The following is a 26,067-nucleotide window of genomic DNA, read 5'->3' as shown; positions in this document are numbered from 1 at the left end:
GTCAGAGGAACAAGAGAGGCGCGCGCTCTCCTCGCCTCCCCTCACAGCAGCAGGAGCAGCAGCACGGTGAGCAGCACTTGTAAGGGGGGGGGGGGGGGGGGGCGAGCCACTGTGGGGACGTGTATATGCACTGTGGCCATAGCTGGCACTGTGGGGGCAAGTGTATCTGTGCTGGGGGCATAACTGGCACTGTGGGGGCATGTGTGTCTGCGCTGGGGGCATAGCTGGCACTGTGGGGGCATGTGTATCTGCGCTGGGGCCATAGCTGGCACTGTGGGGGCATGTGTATCTGCGCTGGAGGCATAGCTGGCACTGTGGGGCCATGAGTCTCTGCACTGGGGACATAGCTGGCACTGTGGGGGCATGAGTCTCTGCGCTGGGGTCATAGCTGGCACTGTGGGGGCATGTGTATCTGCACTGGGGGCATATCTGGCACTGTGGGGGCATGTGTATCTGGCACTGGGGGCATAGCTGGCACTGTGGGGACATGTGTATCTGGCACTGGGGGCATAGCTGGCACTGTGGGGGCTTGTGTATCTGGTTCTGTGGGGGCATGTGTATCTGGCACTGGGAGCTTATATTTATCTGGCACTGTGTGGACATATGTGTATCTGGCACTGTGGAGGGGGGTATATGTATCTGGCACTGTGGAGGCACTCATTTATTGGCATTTTTATATGTATGTGGCACTGTACTGGGGCATTATATGTATGTGGCACTGTACAACATGACTAAAAACGGGGTTAGGACACAAGGTCATACTCATACAAATGTCATACCGAAAGGTGCGCGCACAAAAATGGGGTGTGGCTTTGTAAAAACTAGGCCACGCCCCCATTTTTGGTCGCGCGCCTGCGGCGCTTGCATGATAGTGGCTGTTGCCTTTTACAACGTATCTTTTCTGGCTCTTTGCCTGACTGGTTGGCCACCCCTGTGCTAGACAATGCCTGTCGTATATTGTTACAGTGTCTCATTACTTTAAAGAGGCGGCTTCTGATGCCGGTATTCTGGCAGCCAAGTCCTCTACTACGTTCATTTTGGCTCGCAAAATTCTCTGGTTACGGTCCTGGTCTGTGCACATGGGGGGTCATTCCGAGTTGATCGCTAGCTGCATTCGTTCGCTGTGCAGCGATGAGGCAAAAAAAGGCACTTCTGCGCATGCGTATGCGACGCAATGCGCACACGCGGCGTACTATTACAACGAACTATATAGTTTTACACATGGTCTAGCGATGCATTTCAGTCGCACAGGCAGCCGCAGAGTGATTGACAGGAAGAGGGCATTTCTGGGTGTCAACTGACCGTTTTCAGGGAGTGTTCAGAAAAATGCAGGCGTGGCTGGGCGAACGCAGAGCGTGTTTGTGACGTCAAATCAGGAACTGAATGGTCTGAAGTGATCGCAAGCGCTGAGTAGGTTTGAAGCTACTCAGAAACTGCACAAAATAATTTTGTAGCTGCTCTGCGATCCCTTCGTTCGCACTTCTGCTAAGCTAAAATACACTCCCAGTGGGCGGCAGCATAGCGTTTGAACGGCTGCTAAAAACTGCTAGCGAGCGAAGAACTCGGAATGACCACCATGGACTCTAAGAAAACCCTGGAGGCACTCCCCTTCAAAGGAGACATTCTTTTCGGAGAAAACCTTGACAAGATAGTGGCTGACTTAGCGTCTGCTAAAACAGCATGTCTTCCTAGTACTGCTCCTTCGGTGCCGAAGGCTAAGAGCACTTCCTTTCGTCGTTCAGGGAAAGCAAAAGGTCAGGCGTACCCAAAACAGGTTTGCACTTCCAAACCCAATAAGCCCAAACCCAAATGGGCCTGGGCAGCCCGTCATCCTGCTTCCAAAACTGACAATCCTGCCGCATGACGGGGCGGGCCTCCCTCGGGGGGATCCCAGGGTGGGGGCCGACTTCTAGGGTTTACCCAGGAATAGTTGAAGACCACTTCCGATGCCTGGGTATGGGAAGTCGTCACTCGTGGTTATGCCGTATCCTTCAAGAATCGTCCCCCTCATTGATTTTGCCTGACAGACGTCCCTTCGGATCAGGTGAATGCAAAGACTCTTCATTCGGTGATACAGTCCCTCCTGGACACAGGAGTGGTAGTACAGGTGCCTCTTGCTCAGAGAGGCAAGGGGTACTATTCACCGCTGTTCCTAGTCCCAAAACTGTATGGGTCTTCCCGGCCCATTCTCAGCCTCAAGTCCTTGAACAAATTTGTGAAGGTATCCAAGTTTCGCATGGCAACTCTTCGCTCTATTGTTATGGCCTTGGAGCCTGGGGATCTCCAACTGGGTCCTTCTGACGACGGACGACAGTCTGAGGGGTTGGGGCACGGTGTTGGAGCAACACTCCCTTCAGGGCCGGTGGACCAGGGAGGAGTCTCTCCTGCCGATAAACATTTTGGAATTGCAGGCGGTGTTCAACTCATTGAACTTGGCCCAGCATTTAATTCAGAACAGACCTGTTCAAGTACAGTCGGACAAACCCACCACGGTGGCATACATCAATCATCAAGGTGGCACTTGAAGCCGCATGGCAATGAGGGAAGTATCACAGATTCGTCAGTGGGCGGAACGCCATCTACCAGCCACATCGGCAGTGTTCATTCCGGGGGTCCTAAACTGGGAAGCGGACTGTCTCAGTTATCAGGACGTACACGCCGGAGAGTGGAGCCTCCATCCAGAAGTGTTTCAACTCCTCATGGACAAGTGGGGCCTTCCATATGTGGACCTGATGGCATCTCGACACAATCACAAGGTTCCGGTCTTCGGAGCAAGGACAAGAGATCCTCAAGCAGCGTTCGTGGATGCACTGGCAATTCCATGGAACTTTCGGCTGCCATACGTGTTCCCTCTGGTGTCACTCCTGCCCAGAGTAATAAGGAAGGTCAAGCAAGAAGGAGGAATCCTAATTCTGATCACTCCAGCGTGGCCCAGACGGCATTGGTTCTCAGATCTTCAGGGTCTCTCGATAGAGCGTCCCCTTCTACTTCCGCAGCGCCCAGATCTCCTCGTTCAGGGCCCCTGTGTATATCAGGATTTAGCCCGATTGGCTTTGACGGCGTGGCTCTTGAAGCTTCCGTCCTAAGGGCCAAAGGATTTTCTGAGGGGGTCATTCAAACCATGTTGATGGCCCGTAAACCGGCTTCTGGACTTGGTCCTGCGTCTTGCCTCCATCAAGGTTCATATTTCTGCCTTGTCGGCTTGGTTCCAGAGAAAAATTGCGACATTACCTGATGTTCATACGTTCACTCAGGGTGTGTTGCGGATTCAACCTCCGTATGTCCCGCCTGTGGCTCCTTGGGACTTGTCGGTGGTTCTGGAGGCGTTGCAAGGGACTCACTTTGAGCCCCTTGACTCTGCTGACCTTAAGTGGCTTTCCCTTGTTTTTGCTGGCTATTGCCTCTGCTAGATGGTTGTCGGATTTGGGTGCCTTGTCCTGTAGGTTACCATATCTGATTTTTCACCGTGACCGGGCGGTTCTTAGAACACGTCCCGGGTATTTACCCAAGGTGGTGTCTTCTTTCCACCTTAATCAGAAGATTGTGGTTCCGGCCTTTATTTCTCCTGACTTGTCTTCCAAAGAAAGGACTTTGGATGTGGTACGGGCTCTCCGTATTTATGTGAAGAGAACTGCCTCCATTCGGAGGTCAGATTCTCTCTTTGTTCTGTTTGGTTTTCACAAACGTGACTGGCCTGCTCACAAGCAGACGCGGGCCAGATGGATTAGAATGGTGATTGCACATGCTTATGCATTCTTGCTCCTGCTACTATAAAGGCCCATTCTACTCGGTCCGTTGGACCTTCTTGGGCGGCCCGCCGTGGTGCGACCCTAGAACAATTGTGCAAGGCGGCTACGTGGTCGTCAGTGAACACGTTCATAAGGTTTTATGCCTTCAATACTTCCGCCTCCCAGGATGCTTCCTTTGGACGCCGGGTTCTTGTGCCCGCTACGGTGCGTCCCCTCCCATAAGGAACTGCTTAAGACATCCCCAATGTCATTCCCTGTGGAGCCCAGTGTACCCCGCAGCAGTAAATGAGATTTATGGTAAGAACTTACCGTTGTTAAATCTATTTCTGCGAGGTACACTGGGCTCCACAGGGCGCCCACCCTGACGCACTTAGCTTCTTTGGGTTGGTATGGCATTAGCTGCTGACACTTTCCCCTGTCGTGAGAGTGTGGTGTACGTGGCTACTAACAGTTGTCTCTTTTGCCTGCTACTGCATTGGACTGGTTAACAAAAACTGAGCTCCTGTGCACGGAGGCGGGGTTATAGAGGAGGCGGCTCTATGTATCTTGGGAAGAAGGTCAAAGCTTTGAGCCTGTTGGTGCCTCGGATCAAGATCCTACACTACACCTCAATGTCATTCCCTGTGGAGCCCAGTGTACCTTGCAGAAAGAGATTTAACAACGGTATGTTCTTACCATAAATCTCATTTTTTACCACATTCGGCCCATTCTCAACCTCAAGGCATTGAACAGGTTTGTGAAGGTCTCCAAGTTCTGTATGGAAACTCTTCGCTCTATAGTTCTGGCCTTGGAACCTGGGGACTACATGGTCTCCCTGGACATACAGGTTGCTTACCTGCATATTCCTATAGCAGTGTCACATCAACAATACCTGAGGTTCGCTATTGGCAACCTACATTACCAGTTTCGGGCGTTTCCCTTTGGTTTAACAACGGCTCCGCGAGTCTTCACAAAAGTTATGGCGGTGATGACGGTGGTACTCCGCCGTCAAGGGGTCAGGATACTGCCGTATCTGGACGACTTGTTAATCCTGGCAAATTCCCCAGATCTTCTCCTGCGTCATCTGGATATGAAGGTCCGGTTTCTACAAGCCCACGGGTGGCTCATCAACTGGAAGAAATCCTCCCTGGTCCCTGCTCAGAGCATGGTGCACCTGGGAGCGTTGTTGGACACTCACAACCAGAGGTTGTTCTTGTCTCAGGAGAAAGTCCTGAAGATTCAGGGCAGGATTCGTTGCTTCCTTTCTCGTCCGCAAGTGCTGGGCCTCATGGTATCAGCATTCGACATGGTGGAGTATGTTCAATTCCATTCTCACCCCCTCCAGAGTCTGATTCTAGCCAAGTGGGATGGCCTGCCTCACCGGATCAGGTCTCACATGATCTCATTGACTCCGGAGGTCCGTCTGTCGCTACACTGGTGGCTCCGGACCAACAATTGTGCAGGGGTCATCCCTTCTGGATATCCAACTGGGTCCTGTTGACGACAGATGCCAGTCTAAGAGGTTGGGGCGTGGTGCTGGAGCAACACTCCCTTCAGGGTCGGTGGACCAAGGAGGAATCTCTCCTCTCGATCAACATTCTGGAATTGCGGGCGGTCTTCAATGCGTTGAACCTGGCCCAGCATTTAATTCAGAACTGTCCTGTTCAAGTACAGTCAGACAACACCACCACAGTGGCTTACATAAATCATCAAGGCGGCACTCGAAGCCGTTTGGCAATGAAGGAAGTCTCACGGATTCTACGTTGGGCAGAACGCCATCTACCGGCCATATCAGCAATATTTATTCCGGGAGTCCTGAATTGGGAAGCTGACTTTCTCAGTCGTCAGGACGTGCATGCCGGCAAGTGGGGCCTCCATCCAGAAGTGTTTCAACTCTTCGTGGAAGAGTGGGGCCTTCCAGACGTGGATCTGATGGCGTCTCAACACAATCACAAGGTTCCGGTCTTCGGAGCAAGGACAAGGGATCCTCATGCAGCATTCGTGGATGCGCTGGCGGTGCCATGGAGGTTTCGGTTGCTGTATGTGTTCCCTCCGGTGTCACTCCTGCCCAGGGTAATTCGGAAGTTCAAGCAAGAAAATGGAAATCTACTTCTCATAGCTCCAGCGTGGCCCAGACGGCACTGGTTTCTCAGACCTGCAGGGCCTATCGTCAGAGCGTCCAATTCTACTTCCACAGTGCCCAGACCTCCTCGTTCGGGGCCCTTGTGTCTACCAGGACCTAGCCCGGCTATCTTTGACGGCGTGGCTCTTAAAGCTTCCGTCTTGAGGGCTAAGGGGTTTTCTGAAGGGGTCATTAAAACTATGTTGCGGGCCCGGAAACCGGCTTCTGCTCGGATTTATCATAGGGTCTGGCATTCCTACTTTGTTTGGTGCGCATCTAACAATTATCACGCTTCCAAGTTTAGTACAGCCAAACTTTGGCTTTTCTGCAGCAAGGCCTAGATTTAGGCCTGCGTCTAGCCTCCCTTAAGGTTCATATTTCTGCCTTGTCGGTGTGGTTTCAGAGAAAAATTGCGACTTTACCTGATGTTCATACTTTCACTCAGGGTGTGTTGCGTATCCAACCTCCCTATGGGGGTCATTCCGAGTTGTTCGCTCGTTGCCAATTTTCGCTATACTGCGATTAGTCGCTTACTGTGCATGCGCAAGGTTCGCAGAGCGCATGCGCTTAGTTATTTTACACAAAAGTTAGGTATTTTACTCACGGCATAACAAAGCTTTTCATCGTTCTGCTGATCGGTGAGTGATTGACAGGAAGTGGGTGTTTCTGGGCAGAAACTGACCGTTTTCTAGGAGCGTGCGGAAAAACGCAGGGTTTCAGGGAAAAACGCAGGAGTGGCTGGAGAAACGGGGGAGTGTCTGGCCGAACGCTGGGTGTGTTTGTGACGTCAAACCAGGAACGAAACTGACTGAACTGATCGTAATGTAGGAGTAAGTCTCGATCTACTCAGAAACTGCTAAGAATTTTCTATTCGCAATTCTGCTAATCTTTCGTCCGAAATTCTGCTATGCTAAGATACACTCCCAGAGGGCAGCGGCTTAGCGTGTGCAATGCTGCTAAAAGCAGCTAGCGAGCGAACAACTCGGAATGAGGGCCAATGTCCCGCCTGTGGCTTCTTGGGACTTGTCGGTGGTTTTGGAGGTGTTGCAGGAGCCTCCATTTGAACCTCTTAGTTCAGCTGACCTTAAGTGGCTTTCCCTTAAGGTGGTGTTTTTGCTGGCTATTGCCTCTGCTAGAAGAGTGTCGGATCTGGGTGCCTTGTCTTGTAGTTCCCCATATCTGATTTTTCACCGTGACCGGGCGGTTCTTAGGACTCGTCCCGGATATTTACCTAAGGTGGTTTCTTCGTTCCACCTTAATCAGGAGATTGTGGTTCCGGCACTTGTTTCTCCTGATCTGTCTCCCAAAGAGCGGTCTTTGGATGTGGTACGGGCTCTCCGTATCTATGTGAAGAGAACTGCTTTTATTCGAAAATCTGATTCTCTCTTTGTTTTGTTTGGATTTCACAAACATGGCTGGCCTGCTCATAAGCAAACTCTGGCCAGATGGATTAGAATGGTGATTGCACATGCTTATGTGAGGGCTGGTCTGTCAGCTCCTGCTCACATTATGGCCCATTCTACTCGGTCTGTTGGACCTTCTTGGGCGGCCCAACGTGGTGCGACCCTTGACCAGTTGTGCAAGGCGGCTACGTGGTCCTCAGGGAACACGTTCACAAGGTTCTATGCCTTCGATACTGCTGCTTCCCAGGATGCTTCCTTTGGACGCCGGGTTCTTGTGCCCGCTACAGTGCGTCCCCTCCCATAAGGAACTGCTTTAGGACATCCCCATTGTCCATTCCTTGTGGAGCCCAGTGTACCACGCAGCAGAAAAAGAGTTTTATGGTAAGAACTTACCTTTGTTAAAACTCTTTCTGCGAGGTACACTGGGCTCCACAAGGCGCCCACCCTGACGCACTTAGCTTCTTTGGGTTGGTATGGCATTAGCCTCTGATACGTCTCCTGTTGTTAGAATGCGGTGTTGTGGCTACTAACCGTTGTCGTCTCTTTTCCTGCTACTGCATTGGGCTGGTTAACTAAAAACTGAGCTCCTGTCCTGGGAGGCGGGGTGATATAGGAGGCGGTGCTGTGCATTCTGGGAACAGTCAAAGCTTTGAGCCTGTTAGTGCCTCAGATCAAGATCCTATTCTACATCCCATTGTCCATTCCTTGTGGAGCCCAGTGTACCTCGCAGAAAGAGTTTTTTGGGACTGTCCCGCTTCTGCCTCCTGACGAGCACCCACCAGCAAAAACATAAATCGGCACCTCTGCATCGGGATATACCTAGTTAGCTGGTTAGTTTATCACAGAAGATCAGCAATTAGACTTACAACAGGGCATGCTCCACCTGCCGCTGCCAATCTTTGTTATGCCACACCTCTGGGCGGGCCTTCCCCAGATTGATGCTGTCAAAAGGCTGGCGCTGAGAAGAATCTGCCTCCTTCTCTGCCCCATCCCATCTCCTGCCCTGCTCAGTGCTGTAAATGCTGGGATGACAGTCTAAGCTCCGCCCGCTGTATGTAAATATGTAAGGTTTGCAGGGATAGGCTGACTCTATTCCAAAGAGCCCTAGGTCTCCTTGCTTAGCTTCTCAATCTCCTTAGGGCTCCTCCTTTGAGGTATCAAGGTAAATGTTTTTTCACTACACTTAAGGTCACTGGGAGAGCTGTCGATACCCATTACTGTACACAGCAGATAAGTAGTTGCTGACTATCAAGCTTTCTTTTAATGCATTTAAGAGTCAAAATATCTCTTCTTTCCTTCTATTGCTCTCTCAGAGGTTCGGCAATGTTTAGTTTTAGTGACAGGTTATCAGAGGTGATAAATGAGACACTATCCTCTCCTGACTGGAAATAGGTTGGTTAAGTACATATATCTGAAATCTATATATTTAAAAGGCAAATACCACTGACTCATCACAGAATCTCCTGAACCTTAAGGTTAGACTTCCTTGCCAGTGGCAGTTGCAGAGCAGTCCAATATTCAAATAGGGGAGCCACTCCCAGCGATGTTTGTGTTATGAACTGAGTACCTGGAACTCAGGGGAGTGGGTGGCAACTGGTGAGTTTCATTACTCATGACTGAAGCTGCAGCTAGTATGAATGACCGCAGTAACTCCTACTCTACCCATGACTGTTACTCCTCCCAGTAGTCGGTTGGTGCCTGCAGAGCTAGTCTTCTATAGCAACCACGTTTGAATGGTCGAATTAGGTCTGCCCAGACACTGATGCCCTCAGGTCTTACGAGGTAACAAGGCACAGACTGAGGAGATAGTTCTAAACACAAATTACACAAATTAAATTGCACAAAGTGTTGAAAGCAATGACACTAAATATACGAGTGATTATGAATGCAAAAATGCATAAAATGTAATCAGCCACTAGATAAACTATGAAAGCAACAATGCTCTAAGATGTTATAAGCAACTAAACTGAGAGACACAATGCTCAAAGATGTTATAAGTAACTTGGAAACTGCGAAAGCAAAAATGCTCAAAGATGTTATCTACAGAAATGCAGGAAAAGCAATGTTTGTGTGGAAACCACAAAAACTGAACACAAGGCGGGCTGGATCTGGTCAGGCAATCAATTGAGCAAGGTCTCCAGGTCACCTGCACAACGCAGACAGACAGGATATTCTACGAGCTGACAGGTTCACACTGAAGCAGGAACTATCACCAACGATTTGGGAGAGGCCAGGAAGCGAATATAAATGGTGCTACACCAATCAGAACTCAGTAATTAGATATTAATGAAAGGACATGCAGCTGTGCTGCACGTCCACAAGACATAGCCCGACTAGTTACCCAGCAACCGGGAACGCTGCCCGAGTCTGGCGTCCTGGTTGCTAGGCGCTCGCTGGCTCCCAGTTTCCCCTGCGGTAGCATTGCTAGGCGCAGGACAGGACCCGGAAGCGCTGACTGACCAAGGAAGTGCAGCATGCCGGTCGTTTGGCAACAGCCGGGACCTGCCTCCTCCATTAGCCGCGCTGCAGCTGATAACAATACCCCTCCCCCCCTTGTAGAGAGGTTAGGAAACCCCTAGAACCTGGTTTCTGGGGATATTTCTTAAAGAATCTTTTTAGTTCAGGAGCATGGAGGAACTTCCCAGGCACCCAAGCTCTCCTCAGGATCGTAACCTTTCCAATTAACTAAATAATGTACTTGACCCTGCACAAACTTGGAGTCCAGGATTCTTTCAACAATAGACTCTTGATGTCCCCGAATCATGACTGAAGAAGGTCTCCTGAAACCTTTTACTTTAAATTTCTTAGAAACAAATCCCGGTTAAATAAATGAAAGGTATTATTGATTCGCAAAGATCTGGGTAATTGCAGACGGAAAGCAACAGGATTGATTTTCTGGATGATTTGAAAAGGTCCAATGTAACGGGGATTCAGTTTCTGAGATGTCTGGCGGAGCTTGTTGTTTCGGGCAGATAACCACACCATGTCTCCTACTTTGAAAGAACAAGGTTTCCGAAATCTGTCAGCAAATCTTTTAGACCGGGCTGCCGCATCCTCTAAGGCTTGATGTACTTCCCTCTAAATCCTCCTAAGGCGAGACATGGGAGAAAAAGAACTAGACTGTTGTGATGGAGTCAAAGTATTACATTTAGGATGAATACACGGAAACACAGAGGAAAGGAGACATGGAAGTTGAAGAATGGGTAGATGGTCAACCCAATCATCCTGGCATTTAGCAATATAACATTGTAGATCAGAGGTTCCCAAACGTGGCCCTCAAGGCACCCCAACAGTTCAGGTTTTAGGTATATCCATGGCTCAGCACAGATGGTTAAATCAAATTGACTAAGGTGCTAATTAAGTCACCTGTGGCAAAGCATGGATACATTTCAAACCAGGACCGTTGGAGTGCCTTGAAGACCGTGTTGGGAACCTCTGTCGTAGATATTGCTCCAATGATTGATTAACCCATTCTGTGTGGCCATTGGACTGTGGGTGATACCCTGACGAGAAACTGATATTGACCCCTAGTTCCGCACAGAAAGATCTCCAGAAATGGACTATGAATTGAGAGCCTCTATCCGAGACAATGTCTTGAATACGGAATATGTGTTGAATGAACAATGAAGCAAGATCCTTAGCATTAGGCAGTTTAGACAGGGCAATTAAATGAGCCATTTTACTGAAACGGTCAACTACTACCCAGATGACCAAGCATTTGGAAATCTTAGTAAGTCTACAATAAAATACATTGATAAATGGGTCCATGGCTTGGAGGGTACAGACAGAGAAAGTAATTGTCCAGAAGTAAGAACATGAGGAGACTTGTTTTTGGCACAGACATGACATCCCTAACAAATCTGGAATGTCTGCCTTGATAGTTGTCCACCATATAGAGCGTGAGAGAAGATGCAAAGTCTTATTAATCCCTGGATGTCCTGAAGTCTTATTGTCATGGAACTCAGATAGCACAGCTGTTCTGAGTTTCTCTGGAATGAACATGAGTACTGAAGGAGTCTCAGATGGGGCCTGCATGTCTGCTGACTGGACTTAGGCAAGATTCATGGTTAGGCCAGCAATAATATATCCTGGGGTAAGAATCAGCTCCGGACGCTTACAGACTTTATGACTAGACAGAAAACTTCGGGATAAAGCATCAGCTTAGATGTTTTAAGAGCTGGGCCTACAGGTAATTACAAAATTGAACCTAGCAAAGAACAGTGCCCATCTGGCTTGCCAAGAATTCAATCTTTTAGCAGATTCAAGGTAGACTAAATTTTTGTGGTCTGTGAAAACGGTTATTGTATGCTTTTCTCCCTCCAGCCAGTGCCTCCATTCTAACAAAGTACATTTGACTGCTAGGAGCTCTCGATTCCCTACGTAATAGTTGACTTCAGCAGGGGAATATTTTCAAGAGAAAAAGGCACAGGGATGGAGCTTATGGTTGTCTGGATCCTCTTGTGACAGAATAGCTCCAATGCCTACTTCGGAGATATCCACTTCTACAATGAAAGGTTGATCTGGATCGGGATGCCGGAGAACAGGAGCAGAAATGAATGCTTTTTTAAGGTCCTCAAAGGCCTTTACCGCCTGTGGTGGGCAATGAGCAGGATCTGCACCTTTCTTGGTCAGGCTCACAATTGGAGCAACAGAAAGAGCTCGGTGTTCTTTGAGTGAGGCGAAGTAGATCAAAATATCATCGAGATAGACGACCACAAATCTTCCCAGGAATTCCCGAAGTACATCATTTATGAGATCCTGAAACACGGCAGGGGCGTTGGAGAGTCCAAAAGGCATAACCAAGTACTCATAGTGGCCTGAGTGGGTATTGAATGCGGTTTTCCACTCATCCCCCTGTCGGATCCGAATGAGATTGTATGCTCCTCGTAAATTCATCTCTGAAAAAATTGTAGCACTTCTGAGCTGATCAAATAAGATGGAGATCAGAGGCAATGGGTATGAATTTTTGATTGTTATCTTATTCAGTCCCCTGTAGTCTATGCATGGCCGTAATGAGCCATCCTTAATACCAACAAAGAAAAATCTGGCTCCTACCGGTGATTTAGAAGGCCTGATGAAGCCTTTTTCTAAACTCTCCCAGATATATTCCTCCATAGCTTTCGTCTCAGGCAAAGACAGAGCGTAGAGGTGGCCTTATGGGAGTCTGGCTACAGGTATGAGATTGATTGCACAATCATAAGGACGGTGAGGAGGCAGAGATTAAGCTTGTTTGGAAAAAACATCCATAAAAGATATGTACTGGGTTGGCAACCCTTCAGGGACGTGCTGAGTGGAACGGCATGGTCAAGCATTTGGTTGCACATTCCGTGCCCCAGGAAACAAGATCTCCTGTACTCCATTTGAATACTAAATTATGAGTCTTTAGCCAAGGCAGGCCCAGAACTACTGGAGTTAGGGGACAATGTACCAGGAAAAAAATACAACTTTCACAGTGGAACATTCTGACAAAAAAGAGCTGGAGTCACCCGACCGTTTTGGAGAGGACTGCCATCTAATCCACAAATGGAAATTGGTGAGCAAATAGTCTCCATAGGAATTCCTCTGGCAAGAGCAAATTCCAAGTCCATAACATTTCCGGCAGCCCCGTCAACAATAGCAGTTACTGCACTTGGACCAGAATGGGTTGTAATCCTAACAGGTAACAATAAAGAATTATTCGGGGAGATAGAACAGAGACCCTAAAAAACTCTCCCAATATTTCTCTGGTCTACTAGTTTTCCGCCTTCTGCGGACAAGTGTTCGCCAGATTTCCCTTGTTCCCGCAATAGACACACAGTCCAAGAGTGCAACGTCTTGCCTTCTCTTGAGGCATTAAGCGGAAAGCTCCGATTTGCATGGGTTCCTCTGTATTCCCTGCAACCTCTGGCACCGTCCAACGAGACGTAGGTGTGGGAATCTCTTTCTCCATTCTTCGTTCCCGAATCCGCCTATCTACTTTGATGGCTAACTCCATGGGGTATATTTACTAAAATTCATATTTTTCAGAATGAGATTAAAGTTTAAACACGAATGACATCGAATGTGTGAATTTGCAACTTTTTTAATTTATTACGCCTCATTTACTATGCTGTCGTGTTTTGATTATTTCCATTTTTCGATGTCGATGTCATTCGTGTTTTTCCAAGGTAGAATGCGGCCGATTTTGTGGATTTGCGGCCGTGTTCTCTTTTTTTTCCGACTGCGTCATTTTTTGGTTACGGCGGTGTTTTTCTGTTCCCGGACGCGTTTTTTTTCTAAGTTTCGTTTTTGTCACTCGTCCGTGATTGGTTTGATTCGTGATGGAGGAGTGTCTGTGCTCATTACTATAAAACCGCCCCAAACCGTCCGCACCTCGTGGGTTTAGCTAGTGGAGAGGTGAGAGGAAGGTGTGTTTGGAGTTGGTGAGTTGATAGGAGTTTTTGGCGGTTTTGAGGAAGTTCTTTGCGATTGTTGAGTGCTGTACTGTGTGTGTTTGCATGGGTTCCTCTGTATTCCCTACAACCTCTGACACCGTCCAACGAGACGTAGGTGTGGGAATCTCTTTCTCCATTCTTCGTTCCCGAATCCGCCTATCTACTTTGATGGCTAACTCCATGGGGTATATTTACTAAAATTCGTATTTTTCAGAATGAGATTAAAGTTTAAACACGAATGACATCGAATGTGTGACTTTGCAACTTTTTAAATTTATTACGCCTCATTTACTATGCTGTCGTGTTTTGATTATTTCCATTTTTCGATGTCGATGTCATTCGTGTTTTTCCAAGGTAGAATGCGGCCGATTTTGTGGATTTGCGACCGTGTTCTCTTTTTTTCCCGACTGCGTCATTTTTCGGTTACGGCAGTGTTTTTCCGTTCCCGGCCGCGTTTTTTTTCTAAGTTTCGTTTTTGTCACTCGTCCGTGATTGGTTTGATTCGTGATGGAGGAGTGTCTGTGCTCATTACTATAAAACCGCCCCAAACCGTCCGCACCTCGTGGGTTTAGCTAGTGGAGAGGTGAGAGGAAGGTGTGTTTGGAGTTGGGGAGTTGATAGGAGTTTTTGGCGGTTTTGAGGAAGTTCTTTGCGAGTGTTGAGTGCTGTACTGTGTGTGTAAGTAGTCTTGTCATACTTGTTGTGTAGTTATTTAAAAGTTTGTTTCTTTTTTGTCATTGTTTTTTATTTAACGTCTATTGTCATTGTTTGTGAGTGAGTGTGTATGTGTGTGTGGTGTGTAGTGGTAGTGGAGGAGTGTGTTTACTGTTTTTTTTTCTCAGTGTTATTTGTTGTTTGTCCTGAATATGTCCCAGTCAGAGGTGAGTGTGGTGGAGGAGGTGAGTGAGAGGGAGGAGGTGAGTGAGGTGGAGGAGGTGAGTGAGAGGGAGGAGGTGAGTGAGGTGGATGAGGTTAGTGAGGTGGAGGGGGAGGTTGCTGCTGCGGCCTCGAGTGATAGTGACAGTGATGGTGCTGTGGCTCCGCAGCCACGCACCACTACAAAGACAGGCCGCAATGTCAAATTCAGCTACGCAGAGAATATGGCATTGGTGCGGGAGCTGATGAGGCATCATCGACAGCTGTTTGGCCATGATGCTGCAAAGGTTTCTTCACGCAGGAAGAGTGTTCTGTGGGGGAAGGTCGTTGCGGCAGTTAATAGTGAGGGTGTGGTGAGGAGGACCGAGGACACGTGTCGTAAGCGATTCTACGACATCAAGCGCCGTGTCAAGGCTAAGATGTCTAAGGAGGCTTAATCAGCACGCCAAACAGGTGGTGGCCACCCCTTCCGAGCGTCATATCGGGATTGGGAGGAGCCTGTGCGTACTCTTATTCCGCCAGAAGTGGTTGGTGCGACTCATGTCCGGGATTCGGATCGCCCAAGGCAGGATGGTGAGTTTAAAATTTTTGTTTATTTATAATTAAAACATCTGTGCTTCGTCCTTAATATTCTGAAATGTCTTCTAGCTAATTGTGATTGTAAGTTGGTTCATTCTTCTAATGTGTTGGTGATGTAGTTTTAATCACAAATAGTTATGTTTTTATCCTTTGTATTGTCAATTTAGCAGGTGGCCTTGGGCTTTTTCTGTTTTTTTTTTTATAAAAAAAGTAAATTGTTGTTGGTGTCTTTAAATGAAGTGTGAGTCATGTGTTTTGCATAATTTATTTTTTTTGTATTTTTTAAATGGACTTATGGTTATTGTGTGTTTTCTGGGTTGTCCTTTGTGTGGTTGATGTGTTTTTTTCATGCATATTTTAATTTGATGCTTACAATTTTGCACATATATTTGGGGGTACTGTTTGGTTGTTAGCAGCAAACAAATGTGAAATACAGAGCAATATTCTGGTTGTGTTAAGCTACCACAGTTGGGTTTTAAGTAGTATAATATTGTGAATTCTGCACCTTTGTGTATGGATTGGTTGGTGTAATTGTTTCATAATTTAAGTATATACACCCAATGAAGTCAGGCAGAAAAGCATAAGCATAGTTTTGTTTACTTCTCATCAGGTTCCTCATATGTTTACATCACAATAAGGATTTTGCATAAACATATAAACATAATAGAATGTTCATAAGGACAATCTTCATATTTCTACAGTACGAAAGAGACGCAGCACAGCCAGGCCACAACCCACACTGCCAAGAGATGCAGATGCTGGCGATGCAGGTAAGAATTTAGTGTATACACATATTCGGAAAACACATAGAAAAGCAGAATGTTAATGTTTATCTTATCACATAGGTTCTTCTTCATCAAACACCCCTCCACTAAGACGACCATCACAGGGCTCGGATAGTCTCCATAAGATGGGTACCAAGAAACGCCGGCTTGAGGCTGAATCTCCAGCAGCATCCTCACCACCACAACGGCGCATCTCTACAGTGTCGTCTCTGCCACCACAAGCCATTTTGGCCAGTCCACAAAGCGAGGAACCACAATCCCCTCAGCTGTCTGGTGAGTAAACATAACAATTTATTGTAAAAACGTTAAAAAACAGTGGGGTAGATGTATTAACCTGGAGAAGGCATAAGGAAGTGATAAACCAGTGATATGTGCAAAGTGATAAAGGCACCAGCCAAACAGATCCTAACTGTTAATTTACATATTGGAGCTGTTTGGCTGGTGCCTTTATCACCTTGCACATATCACTGGTTTATCACTTCCTTATGCCTTCTCCAGGTTAATACATCTGCCCCACTGTTTGTGCACAGCCGAAAAAAATGTGTTACAAATAAACAGTCATCCTTGTAATAATCACCAACAGCAAGCACATGGGGGTAACTTTAGTTATTTTATTGAATTTTCAGATGTGATGTTGGCCATAGCAACCAATTTTTTTTTTTTTTGCTAGAAACAGCTACATAAATTTAAGTCTAATCCAATTGTTTTGCATGCCCAATATCACCAGTTCTAAACATAGGCCACCTTAAGACATTTTCAACCATATTATTAAATTTCATTTATTTGCACTATATTTGTTAAAGTTTTGGCCAGACCACTGACTGCCTTGAACAATGTATGAGTGTATTGCTCAACACATTTATTGTATTGTGTGTGTTTTACAAAAGGAAGCTTCATACACAATATGTAAATGTAGTAATTTATATTTGTTAGAGTTCTTCGTGTTAGCACATTAATTATGGCTCAGAGTCCAACAATTCCCTGAAACATTTTTCAACTGAGTTGGGAAACGTTAGAAGCCACATATTTCTACAAAAAGGTGAGCTAAATTGTTAAGTTTAGGCCACAATCTATTTATCATTTCCAACATGAATATTAAGAAGTAATGCATGTTGACGTAAAGCTATAAAAAGACCAATGCAAAATATTGACTAAATAGTGGCTGTCTTCAACCCCATACAGAACCACCCATCATGCCCGAGGATGCCCAGCAGGAAACTGACTTGCAGGATTCGTACACACTACACCTGCAAGCGATAGATCCAAATCAGCCAACCACGCCGCAGGACATAACCCAACCACCCCAAACATCCCACAGCCCCCAATTGAGCCCAACACCACCCCAGCCACAAATGGCCCCAGAGTTTTGGTCCAGTTGGGCCACACAACAGGCGCAACACTATGCCTGTCTGAACACCCACATCCAATACCTTGCCAGTCTGCCCCATCATCTTCCTAGACTCAGTCGGAACTCAGGCAGACTGATAGTTCAAGTTGGCAGAGTTGCAAATTCTATAGAGCAGATGAGGGCAGACAACAGCCAAATGCAAGCAAATTTACAACGAATCATGGATGACCAACAGCGGCAGCAACAAGCCCTCATACAAATTATCTAACACAACCAACTAATAAACGAAAACCTCTCCCGAATCATTGCCAACAACACTGCTGCAAATACACAACTCACTGCAAGCCTAAACAACCTGAGCCAAAGCCTAAATGTGTTGGCATCCCACCAACTAAGCTCAAGCTCAGGAACAACCACACCAAGCTAGACCCCAGTTACCTCCCCAGTTAGACGATCCAGCAGAACCAGGACCAATGAACCATCCCAATCCTCTGCACCCAGCAAACAAAAAACAAAGAAATGATGAAGGCTGCAGCAACAACTACAATATGTTACTTTAAAAATAATATTTCTCCTTCATCCACTAGGGGCCACTGGAGCGTAGTTACAATGCACTGAGACAGCAGCGGCCACCAAGAACTAGGAGGGCGGAGCTAACTCCCGCTCTGTTCGGCGGGCTTTCTCCGCTCCCCGGCCGCTGCATGACGAGATCATCAGTGAGGTTGATCCTTACCTGTTCCTCCTTATGGGGAAACAGACATGATGAATGGGGGAGGCTGAGTATGTGATTATACAGTTCCCCTGCACCACCCTGACCGACAACCGGGGTGTGTGTCATTCTGATACCATCGCTCACTGATGATCACTAAAAACACCACAGTCCCCATATGAGGGGGGAAGGGGGGTGAAGCTTATTCCCCCCGGCGGCAGCTCCCAGCTCTCATTGTCTCTAGGCAACACACCTGTCTCTGGGGTTTGTAGCTTTTCTGTGCAGTGTGCTGCAGAAATATTGTTACAGGAGCTGCCGGCGGGGTCCCATCGCAGCTGCGTGCGGCTCGGGATGGGCCCCGGCTGAGGGAGACACTGAGCTCTCCTGAGTTGGCCGGACACCGCTGCGTGCGGCGCGTGTCGGGGCCACTCCATCCAGCAGAAGATTCCGGCAGCATGGCAGTGGTGAGTATCAGTGGCCGGACACCGCTGCGTGCGGCGCGTGTCGGGGCCGCTCCACCACAGAAGATTCCGGCCGGACACCGCTGCGTGCGGCGCGTGTTGGGGCCGCTGGGTCGAAACGCCTGACAGAAGGAAGCGGTGAGTACAATCTCCCCAGACTGATGTATGTTTTTACATTATTCAGTGTTTTAATACAAGGCTCTCCGATACTCTCCAGTCATAGCCAGGCTGGAGTGCACAAAAGGCGCACTTACTGATTTGAAATTGGCGCCATTATGTGGGGGGCGGAGCTTCAGCCCGCTCTGTAAGCGGGCTCAACGCTCTTCACTCCCCGGCTGCAGCATACAGGCAGCCGGGTGATACATTTACACTCCCCGGCTGCAGCATACACACTTACAGGCAGCCGGGGGATAATGTGGTTTTTAATTTGATAAGTGAAACCGCTCCCCGGCTGCAGCATACAGGCGGCCGGGGGATGCAGGGAGAAAGCACAGCAGCGGCCATCAAGAACGAGGGGGCGGAGCTAACTCCCGCTCTTTTCGGCGGGCTCAGGCTCTCCGCTCCCCGGCCGCACACCGCTCCCCGGCCACGTCATGCATCGGCCGGGGAGCGGAGAAAGCCCGCCGAACAGAGCGGGAGTTAGCTCCGCCCTCCTAGTTCTTGGTGGCCGCTGCTGTCTCAGTGCATTGTAACTACGCTCCAGTGGCCCCTGTGGAATCGGAGAAAGGGATTTATCGGTAAGTACCAAAATCCTGATTTTTCTAATTGATTCACTAAAAATGCCTGTGTTTAAGGTAATAAATTAATCACACGCAATATGTGTATTGTTTCATTTGCTAATGAGTGACAGTGTAAGTTATACATTTTATTGACTAACTGTAAACAACATGAGAAATAACAAACAATAACGCAACACAAACAGAATTCAGACCTATAAAACATTTTATAATAGTGGTTAGGCAAGGTTATTTATGATTAAATAATACTTACCGTTAAAATAACGCAGAATCACTTCTTGCCTTACCTGCCTCACTACATCTGTACTCACACTGTCGCCAGATGTTTCTAACTCACCTACTTGCTGTTTTCTTCATCAACAACATGTGGCAGTTGTTGCCGCAAACACATGTTATGAAGAAAACAGCAGCAGAACACAATCCTAGTCACCTTTGAGGGACTATACAACAAAAGCCTTGCAGACTTATCCAGACACCGAAACCTAGATTTCAGCACCCCAAAACATCTTTCTATCACATTCCGCGTGGACTTATGTGCATTATTATAATTGTGTTCAGCAGGAGAATCAGGTTGGGACAATGGAGTAAGGAGCCAAGAGTAGCAGCCATAACCACCATCACCTGAAAGACAGATATAGGCAACATTAGGACATGTGGTTTATATGAAATAACATAAAAAAATGAGGAGGTTGAAGTTACCACACATGCACACAACACACTTGGAACATACCCAGCAGCCAGCCATCAGGCATTTGTCCGCCCTCAAACTTATCAAAGAGGGGTGACTGACTGAGGATGAAGGAGTCATGGCAGCCGCCAGGGTAACCCGCAACAACACTCATATAATTTTTAGATTTGCATCACAAACCACCTGGACATTAGTGGGTTGGCCCAGATGTCTATTGGTATAAATATATTGCCTGCCCCTAGGTGGTCTCAGCTCAACGTGTGTGCAATCTATGGCACCCAGCACATTGGGCATGCCAGCAAGCTCATAGAAAGCTACCCTGACTGCATGCCACTGCGACTCCTGGGTAGGAAAGCAGATAGAGGCATCTATGTGGGGATCCAAGACATCCAAAACCTGAGTGGACATTACAAAATATAAGGTGAGTGTCATGACCTGTAATCAATACAATACTGTGTTATATTACATAACAGAAGCACCACTTAGACATAGACGTGTATGTATGTTTTAACTCACCTGAATTAAATATTTTGAAAAGGTGGGCTGTGAGATACCAATTACATCGCCAGTCACAGCCTGGAAGCTGCCAGTAGCCATAAAGTGCAACACAGCCAGGAGTTTGTGAAGGCCTGAGACAGAGCGAGAGCGTGCTGTCTCAGGGTCTAGGTCCAGTTTGACAAGGTCATACAGGCGGAAAATGTTGTTTCTATTTAGCCGGAACATCTGTATAACCAGGTCATCGGCCAATGCGTTCAAGTTTAAACGCCCCCTAAAAAAACGAGGCCTGCGCAGCCTACGCGGCACCTGTACAACCTGCTGACCATGTTCAGTTTCCTGGCCCTGGTTTACTGTAGCCTCATGGAGCAGTCTCAGGTATCCCCTAGCAAACAAGAAATCAGTACTACACACGGCAGCAGCCATTTCAGAGTGAGAGTTGTTAAAAATGTGCTGGGGTCCCTTTTAAAGGCCAAAAAATTCAGGTGTGAGTAATGTATAATTGGAAACACATGTAAACACGCTTCTCAAAAGCAGGTCTACTTTTTTTAGCCTTTTTTTTTTCGATTTGTATTTTTTCACGGCCGCAAATGCATTTTCACGGTAGAGATTTCAAATACGAATGCATAGTAAATGACCGAGTTCTATACCTAAACAGCCGCGTTTGACCGATGGTGTATTCATTCGTATTTTTACTACACAGCCGTAAAAAAAATACGAATGCCCTCATCACTGCCGAGATTTGAGTTTAGTAAATTCCCGAGATGACACTTTGAACAAAAAACACCAAATCGGTCAAAATCAGTAGCTTAGTAAATATACCCCCATGAGTGCATCCGGGGTGGCCGGGGAATGATATTGGACGAGAAAATCCTCAATTTGTTCTGTTAATCCCAACCGGTACTGACTCCGAAGTGCTGGGTCATTCCAGCCACAGTCATTGGCCCATCGGCGAAATTCGGTGCCATACACCTCAGCAGAGATCCCTCCCTTGCTTAAGAGAACGAAAATGGGCCTCTGCGGATGCTGCCCGATTTGGGTCATCATAGAGAACACCCAAGGCTTTAAAGAAGGAATCCACGGAAAGCAGACTAGGGTGATCTGCTGAAAGGCCAAAGGCCCAAGACTGTGGGTCACCGTGTAACAGGGAAATTATGATTCCTACTCGCTGGGTCTCTGTACCCGAACAGTAAGGCCTGAGCTTGAAATACAGCTTGCAACTTTCCAGGAAGTTCACAAACTGTTTACGGTCCCCAGAAAACCTATCTGGGAGGTTTAGTTTAGACTCCCTGGGAGAGGATTACGAGACAGTCTGGGTCCTACAAGTTTCCTCCTGAGTGTCCACACAAAGAGTAAGATCCCGTAGCTGCTGCGTCAAACCCTGGATCTGACCCGCCAGAATCTGGTCCGGATTTTGTGCTAGATCTATCCAGAGACAAACGACTCACGGAGCTACGGTTTGTGGCTGGTGATACTGTTATAAACTGAGCACCTGGAACTCAGAGGAGTTGGTGGCAACTGGGGAGTTCCAGTACTCACGAGTAAAGCTGCGGCTAGTATGAATGATCGCAGTAACTCCTACTCTACCCCTGACTCTGTTACTCCTCCCAGTGGTCAGTTGGTGCCTGCAGAGCTAGTCTTCTTCTATAGCAGCCGCTTTTGAATGAGCGAATTAGGTCCACCTAGACCAGGCATTCCCAACCGCGGTCCTCAAGGCACACCAACAGTGCAGGTTTTAGTGATATCCAGACTTTAGCACAGATGGTTAAATCAAAATAACTGAGGTACAAATTAGTCACCTGTGTTCAAGCCTGGATTTCACTAAAACCAGGACTGTTAGTGTGCCTTGAGGACTGAGGTTGGTAAACACTGACCTAGACTCTGATGCTCTCAGGTCTTACGAGGTAACAAGACACCAACCGAGACTGCAAATAAGTAAGGGGAAAGCTAACTAAAACCTGCGAGACTACCAATTGGGAGAGAATACAGAAGGAGAATTAACAGATTATGTAGGCGCGGACGGTGAAATCCCAACATAGGAACCAAGGCACAGACTGAGAAGACAGTTCTAAACACAAACAAATTACACGTATCAAATTGCACAGTGTTGAAAGCAATGACACTAAATATACGAGTGATTGTGAATGCATAAGATGTTATAAGCAACTAAATAAACTGAGCAACAATGCTCAAAGACGTTATAAGTAACTTTATAAACTGTGAAAGCAACAATGCTCAAAGATGTTATCTACAGAAATGCAGGCAAAGCAATGTTTGTGTGGAAACTCCACAAAAACCTGAACACAAGGCTGGCTGGATCTGGTCAGCTAATGAATCGAGCAAGGTCTCCAGGTCACCTGCACAACACAGACAGACAGGATATCCTACGAGCTGACAGGTTCACACTGAAGCAGGAACTATCACCAGTGATTTGGGAGAGGCCAGTAAGGGAATATAAATGGTGCTGCACCAATCAGAACCCAGTAATTAGATATTACTGAAAGGACGGCAGCTGTTCTGCTGCACGTCCACAAGACACAGCCCAACTAGTTACCCAGCAACCGGGAATGCTGCCTGCGTCTGGCGTCCCAGTTGCTAGGCGCTCAGCGGCTCCCAGTCCCCCCTTCGATAGTGTTGCTAGGCGCAGGGCGGGCCCCGGAAGCGCCATCTGATGGAGGAAGTGCAGCATCCTGGTCGCTTAGCAACGGTAACAGTTTAACAGTGTTTAGAGGTGGCAGTTGATGTGGCTCCCCTATTTGAATAATTGACCGCTCTGCAACTGCCACTGGCAAGGAAGTCCAAGAACGGAGCACTGTGTCCTCCCTCTTCCGCGACTTGGTATCGCCGGCACCATTCATTCCTTATAGCCCCGACTGTGTGGGCTGTCTTAACTCTCCTCTGTGAGGGGGAATTCCCAATAATCATCTCACCTCTTTTAGTCCGTTTGTGGGTGGAATATTGAAAAATCCCTTTTGTGGGTGCCTATGCCACAAAAGCAAGCTACTGTTCAAATTTCAAGTTCCTAGTCCTTATGGTTCAGAAGATTTTGTGATGAGTCAGGGGTATTTGTCTTTTATACTGTATATATAGATATACACGTGTATGTGTGTGTGTGTGTATATATATATATATATATATGTGCATACACACACACAGTGCACGCAGTGATAGCCAGGACATGCACATTAGGATTGCCATGCGACACAATGAGTGATCAAAATTATGTCACATTTGTTTGGTAACTTAATTTCGATCAGAGAATATCGATCTATATATCTATCTGGGTGGAGGGGGCACCAACATTTATCTTGCCTCTGTGTGGGATGATAGATAGATAGATAGATAGATAGATAGATAGATAGATAGATAGATAGATAGATAGACAGACAAAAGCAAAGTTGCTGGGTCTATACAGTATGTAGGGTTACTTGATAGCATTAGAACACCACACCTAAATGCATGTGCTGCGGATTAAGCATGTCTGATGTTCACATACTGTATGAACCAATAGAATTTCTCTAGCATCCATAAAGGATATTGGGGACAGAATTAGTAGGATGGATATAGACGGGTCCAAAGGAGCCAGTACACTTTAAATTTTTTCCACTGGGTGTGCTGGCTCCTCCCCTCTATGCCTCCTCCTACAGCTCAGTTTAGAAAAAAGTGCCTTCAGGAGAGGATGCACACTCTGCTAGCTCCAGAGTTTTTCTTCATTTTCTTTAAAATTTGTATTTATTTTGGTATGCTGTCTGGGCAACAGCATACCTGCTCCATGCGAGTTAGGGGGAGGACGGTCACTGGCCTCTTGAGGTGCAGAGCCACTTCCTCGCTGCAGGATCACTGTCCTGAGGGGCTGTTTGTTCAGCGGGGCATGGCGCCTTGGCTGTCGCAGCTGCAGTATGCCGCACATCACTAATGCTGCTTGAAGGTGATTGTCGTGGTGAGCACCAACCAGGGGCCCTGCTAGGGGGGTCCTCCGTTTTACTGTGCGGCTGACAGCGCAGGTGTGGCTGGCGGATCTCTTCTGGGGGGGACCCGCTATGGCCTCCGCGTGCGACTGGCTAATATAAGGTAAACCAAGCATTTATATGAGGTTTTTACACATTGGGAGACATGCCAGTATAATTATACAGAAGTAGCTCCGGCGCCATGGTGGGGGCGGAGCTACATGAGAGTGGGTTCAGCTGCATTTTGGCGCCTTCCTCTGCATAGCAGAGCTGCAGCCACCTCCACAGCTCCTCCAAACTGTCCCTGGGTCGCTGGTACCGGGTGTAGGGAAGGGGGGGGGGGGGGGGGAGCCGCTATTCTTGTGCACAATAACATCCTCTTGAGGGATTTTATCAGTAACAGTCTTACTGTGTTTACACATAAAGAAAACACTGACAGCCTCACTGGGGCTGTGCAGCGCTGGGTGTGCTAGGGTCCTCTCTCCAGTGTCTCCTCACATGCAATAGGGCAGGCTTGTAATATATATTATTAGGCTGTGTTGTATATGTATTATACCTGTTTTTCTGATCACAATGGTAAAACAGAAGTTATGCAGTGTATGTAATGCCAGATTCTCTCCTAGTTCATCCAGCTCAATATCATGTTAGCAGTGTAGTCAGCCATCTCAGAATGCTGATATCAATGTGGAAGAGAGTCCAGAGCCCTCTTGATTGGGGGCTATCAAAACTATGATGTCTTATATGTCATCTCAGCTCACTTTAAATGCCAATAAGACTCAGGAACTGCAACAAGCAGTGGCTAGTCTAACTGCCAATCATCCCCCCTGTCTAATAAGGGGGCAGATAAATGTGCTTTACCCGCACTACTATCAGATTCTGATAATGATATACAGGATGATGGGGATGATGTGGACCCCGTAAGTGGGGATACCACCCCCACCCGTTATTGAACCCCTCATATTGGCTATTAGGGATGTGTTAAAGCTCCCCCTGGAGGATGCTACTACTCGACAGTAATTTTTCCTCCCACAAGACAAAATGACAGTCACATTTCCTGATTCCAAGAAATTGGATGACTTATTTAAAATAGCCTGGAAGAATCCAGATAAAAAATATCAGGTGTCGAAACGTTTTTTTGCATACATTCCCTTTATCCCCTGATGGCAGATAATTCTGGGAAGAGTCTCCTGCAGTAGACGTGTCAGTCTCTCGCCTTTCTAAAAAGGCGGTACTCCCTACTCCAGGCTCCTTTACGGTAAAGGACCCAGCAGATGAAAAAATTGAGACAACTCTGAAATCTATTTACACTGCTGCTAGTGTACCTCAAAGGCCGGTCATTGCAGGTTGCTGGATGGCACATGCAATTCATTCCTGGGCTTATCAGATTAAAGAAGGTCTCTAGGGTGATATGACCTTGGATAATACTGTTACCTTCCTGAATCATATTCAGGACATGGCAAAGGTTCTATGTGACTCCCTTAAAGAGATTGGCAATATCAATGCTAGAACCACGGCTATGACTGTGTCTGCACGCAGAGCCATATGGTTGTGTCAGTGGATTGCTGATGCTGAAACGAAACATAATGTGGAATCTCTTCCCTTCAAAGGTGAATGGCTCTTTGGTGGTGAACTGGACACATGGATTTCCAAAGCTACTGCTGGAAAATCCACGTTTCTCCCTTCAGGGGCTCCACCTGTTAGACGTTCATACCAAGGACCATCTACTCAGTCCTTTTGGTCCCCCAGATTTCAATTTACGGCCAGAGGTGCCTCTAA

At 47.2% G+C, this 26,067-nt stretch overlaps 1 non-coding gene across 1 annotated transcript; it reads left to right on the top strand.

The window, feature by feature from the left end:
* Positions 1 to 17,964: 17,964 nt before the first annotated feature.
* On the top strand, positions 17,965 to 18,098 carry LOC134931351 (U8 small nucleolar RNA). Its single transcript, XR_010179105.1, has one exon. It is a non-coding gene; the product is annotated as a U8 small nucleolar RNA (small nucleolar RNA).
* Positions 18,099 to 26,067: the final 7,969 nt, after the last annotated feature.

Source organism: Pseudophryne corroboree, chromosome 5 (assembly GCF_028390025.1).
Source record: "Pseudophryne corroboree isolate aPseCor3 chromosome 5, aPseCor3.hap2, whole genome shotgun sequence".
NCBI classification, from domain to species: Eukaryota; Metazoa; Chordata; class Amphibia; order Anura; family Myobatrachidae; genus Pseudophryne; species Pseudophryne corroboree.
This window is presented reverse-complemented; position numbering and strand designations above follow the sequence as displayed.